Consider the following 4837-nt stretch of genomic DNA (forward strand, 5'->3'; position numbering starts at 1 on the left):
GGAGAACTAGAAATACTCCCCCGCACAGCGACACCACAGGGGTGAGAAAGAACAGCTGCTCGGCACTGCGAGTTTGTCGGGAGAACCACGGTGTCATCAGAAGAAACCACATAAATAGAACTCTCCCAGAGTCGTGCACCGCCTGTTCCCACAGATACCACGAGCCAGCCTTCTCCTCTACCCCGTCTACTCATGGAGGGCTGGGAGGGCAGGAGGATGAGTCTGTTTTAGAGGGAGGCAAACTGAGGTCTGGGAAAGGAAAGCACTTTCTTGTGTCCACATAGGGACGTGGACTAAAAATGTCCCAGGCTCTTCCAGACCAGCACCAAGCACAAGATCCTGCCGACACCAGCTGGTCAGCACAGACCTGATGCCAGTCAGCCTCCGGCTCCAAAAGAGATCATTGGCCTGAATTCTCAAACAGGTCACTGCCCCAGCCGACCTGCTGTGAGCCACCGCACTAAAAGGGCAGCTGCCAGCTCCTGGCCTCTTACTCTACCAGGGGGAGGGCCTGATTGCTAACCCCTGCTCGCGGCTCAACAGGGCTATGAACCCTTTGGGCAGAATTAGTTTGGCCTATCTCTGCCCATGGGTTGTGTGGAACCAGTGAACACAGAATTAACAACATGGTTCTAAATCCGCTTTGCTCTTGGAAGGTTGCAGAAAACCCACTGCTTAGAGCTGGTATAAATCAGTGTTCTAAATGGATTAAGTAGCCCCGTATCCTTCCCTTATCCCCAGCAAACTTTTCTGAGAAAGGCCCTGGGTTAAGAATGTCCATAAATCACAGCTCAGCATAGCACGTCACTGGGATGTTTGCACACTTGGCCTCCCCTGGAGATGAGAACAGCCGTGCACAGCCTGTCAGAGGCAGGACTCTGAAGCCAGGCTGGACGTCTCATCCTGCCTGCGGCTGTGTCACCATGCAGTTGCCCTCGCTGGTGTCTCTTCTCCACAATAACTGGTGAGGCAAATCGTTCATTTGGGTATAGCTCCTTCTCAGAATGCCGGGTCCCACCTGAAGGCCGACAAACTGAGGTCTTACTAGAACTCTGCTAGAGGAGACTCTTGCTTGCTGTTGGTCACGGCTGCTTTCATGCTACAAGTGCAGAGTTGAACAGTTGCTAACAGAGGCTTATGGTCTGTAAAATGCAAATAGTTACTGCCTGGCTCTTTCAATAAAAAGTTTAGGGCCAGAATGGCTCAGGACCCACAATGGAAGGTCCTCGTTTATGCACAATGAGCCCTGAGTACAATGGGCCCATGATGTGGGGTTTGCTCAGGCTATGGGTAGGTCATGGCTTTGAGACCCCGTTAGAGGTGCTGTCTCTCTCACTCAGCGAAGATATAAACTTGTTTGTTTGTTTGTTTGTTTGTTTTTGGAGAGGTTTTTGCTATAGGGCACATGTGCTCACCAGAAAGGCAGAGAGAGACAGAGAGATAGAGAGCAAGAAATCACCCCCCAGGGGGGATGGCCACACCACAACCCCTTCTCCTCCATTCTCCTCTTGGGATCTTAGGCACGCACGCACACACACCCGGCGTGAGTTTAAGCCGCCAGGTCTGGAATTCGAACCGCAGTCAACTACATGGGAGTCCAGCGACATAGCCATTACGCTAACTGCTGGTCCCAAGATACAAACATTTTTTAAAAAGGGAAGTAGCTAAGTTTTCCCACATACAATAAACTTGTTTAAAATTAACAAGTTAACTGTGAACTTGGTATTATTACTCTGCTTAGAGAGGTTTAGAACCTAAAGACCAGAGAATTTTAGTACTTACCCAAAGACACCCAACTAGTAAAATGGAAAAACCAGGGCTTAAAGCCACGTGTGTCCACTTCAAGCCCAACTTATATATCATTCTGCCTGTCCGTGCACATCCAATCACTAGGCAGGATGCTGGCTGGTGGTGTAGTGAAAGGTCTCATCGTCCTCCAATGGGTGAGCCAGGCTTAGAATCATAGTATTGAATAAGGACTAGTTTGGGCCTATGCCACCCCTGCCCTTTTCCTTAGGCCCCAGATAACAAGGCACTGCTCTTAAGACCTAGCAGGCAGGAGCTCACAGCTTGTAAATAAACCTGAAACCCAGAAGAGCCTGGCTGGCGGGAGCAGCCCCTGGCCAGCCCAGCCAGGGTTACCATGACGACAGAGTCATTTCCATTACAAACCCTGCAACAGGCTTCCAGAAGGTGATTAATGGTTGACCTCTGGGGGCTGGGAACTCGCTAGGGGAGTATTCTTTCTAGTCTGGTGCAAAGCGAGGCCCAACTACCTCCCTTCTCACATTGAGAGTTTGAGGTGAGTTTTCGGGATGCAGAGATAAAATACCCCATCCCTGAGCCCCTATATCCTAAAGCCAGCCCAAGACGCACCTCGTGGAGAGATGCCGTGCTATTGTGGAACCCAAGAAACTCGAGAGCAGACAAAGGAAAACAAGCTAAGCCAAGGGAATGAAATTAAGACTGCCAACTGGGTACTCTCGCTGTATAAGAGGCACCGCTCTCCAAAAGGAAAAGGCACAAAAAAGAATTCAGCAAGCTAGAAGCAGGTAGGAAAGCATGGGGAATCTACTTTTAAGACCAGAGAAAAACCCTTTCCACAGACACAAGAAGAGAGGGTGGAGAAGGACAGGCTGCCTGCCAAGGCAGTGACCCATGCTGTGAATTTCAACAGTGGTGGTGACTTGAGGGGGCTCAGATGTCCCCGTGTCCCCTCGCCTACTGTGGATGGGTGGGGACCAACTGCCTGCCAAGTGGGGTGACCCAGCTTCTACACCCCAACCTTGGCACGTCTGTCGTAGGGCCATTTTCGGCTCATTCATTGACAGTTTTTCTCTCTGCTGACATTTGGGTGGCTCTGCCCGCCTCGTCATTGTTTGTATTTGGCCACTCTGACTGTGGATGAGTCAGTGCTTCTGGAGCCCAGCTGGGGGCGGTCAGGCGCTCACTGTGTGCGAAGGAACCCCAGGCGCTGGTTTCACTCAGTTTCATCCTGTTTGCTGCGATAGTGTAGCTCTGGGGTTGAAATGGCAAGTTTGTGTGAGAGAGGAGGGGGAAGGTGATCTTCCCTCCTGTGGAGTCTGAGGACCCTGTTCTGAGCCACTCTCAGGAAGAGAGGTTCCATCCTCGCGGTGCTTTCTCCTTTTGGAAAGACAGAACCAAGGAATTGTGCCCCCTAAGGCACCCCAACACTGTCCAAACTACCTCTGGACCTTTGCCAGCATCCCACGGTTGTGCCAAGATCCAAATACTCCAAGAAAAATGTTGTCGTGGATAAGAAGCTCAGTTCACAGACTCATTTCTACAAGAAATGTACAGCTATGTGTCCTATAACTCAAATGAATTTCGATTTTGAGTTCCCATTCTGTGGCAGGAAATGAATCTCTGTTAATTTCAAGTCTCCCATTTTTCATTAGATTGTGCCTAATTTAGGGAGGGACCACCTGGCGCCCTTGCATGGAGTAGGGCGCTGAGAGGCGAGTCCGTCCTCGCTGACTTCCTCTCTGGCATCCACAGACATGACCTTGTCCTATCTGAGTTGTGGTTGTTAGGCCACCCAGTCTCTACATGTCCTTCACTTCCCAACCACAGAGCCTTCCCAGGTTCATGGGCCTTTCCGAGCCACGTGACCACTGCTTTGAGCTGCTTGTGGACATTCTGCATTTGGGGGACCCTTGAAGCTGCCTCCTCACAGCATGTACCTAGACACTACACAGATGGTCGTTCGGTACCTGCGCCATGCTGTGCACCTGCAAACTGTATGACTTCTTTCCGCTCACTGAGAAAGGGACCACTAGTTACCCTACCCTTTGACCCCGTTTATCTGTCGTTACATCTGCCCACCTCTAGACTCAGCATGGAGTGTGGGAAGTGCAAACTCCCTTCTGGGAACATTCTGCAGAAACTGCCTTCCCTGCTTCCTTCAGGATCCTCCCTTCTTCAACTCGTCTAGATTCCGTAGGGCAGGGGATATACTGGCTCTGACGGCTGGCATCTTGTTCCAGATCTTCTCATTGTGTCCTGGGTTCTCTCTAGCCTGCTCTGAGGCCTAGGCTTGTGAAATTCAAAAAGCAAAAGTTGGCGTCTGAATTTATCCTTATCTCCTCAATGCCATGCTCACCTCACCACTCTGTGGAAGTCTAAAGTCATCCCGAGATTTAAGTTCTCAGGTGGCCATGTCCCCTGCATTACCTCTGTCTCTAAGATGTGTGTCTTCTGAATTCGGTCAGTCTAAGGCTGTCTTACAGTCCACACCTACTGCCTCTCCCGTTTTTAAGTTTACTTATTTATTTCAAGAGAGAGACATCCTCAACAAGATCTTCACACCACAATTCACCTTCGGTCTCTGCTCACCTGGGTCGTGAACATGCATGCATGCCTGGCATGTATAGGCAGACCTCAGTTCTTGAACCCATGACCTTTCCCATGTAGATCCAGTTGCATTACCGCTGTGCCACCACCTGGGCTCAATTGTTCTCTTCTTGCAGTAGATAACCTCAGGTGTAGAACTGAGCCCCAATATAGTATTTACAAACACGTACTCTGTTTTCTACTCACACTATGCTTCTATGGATGCATCAGACTTTACTGCAGGTTAAATAGGAATTAAGAAGGATGTCACTAAGCATCCTCCTCACCCTCCAAAAAAATATTCAAAAAGAATATCAGCTCCCTATGAAAGGCCTGCACTGACCCACCTACCTCCAGAGGCCTGGCAGGGTAGTTCTGTTCCTCTTTCTCTGCAGACTTAGGTCCTTATGCTCCAACTCCTCACTCCACCTCCCCACTCTCAGCTTTACCTTTTTCTAGACTGTGCCCAGGAACTCCAAACTTA

The sequence above is a fragment of the Tupaia chinensis genome, unplaced genomic scaffold (genome assembly GCF_000334495.1).
Source record: "Tupaia chinensis unplaced genomic scaffold, TupChi_1.0 Scaffold000311_2, whole genome shotgun sequence".
Taxonomy (NCBI): domain Eukaryota; kingdom Metazoa; phylum Chordata; class Mammalia; order Scandentia; family Tupaiidae; genus Tupaia; species Tupaia belangeri.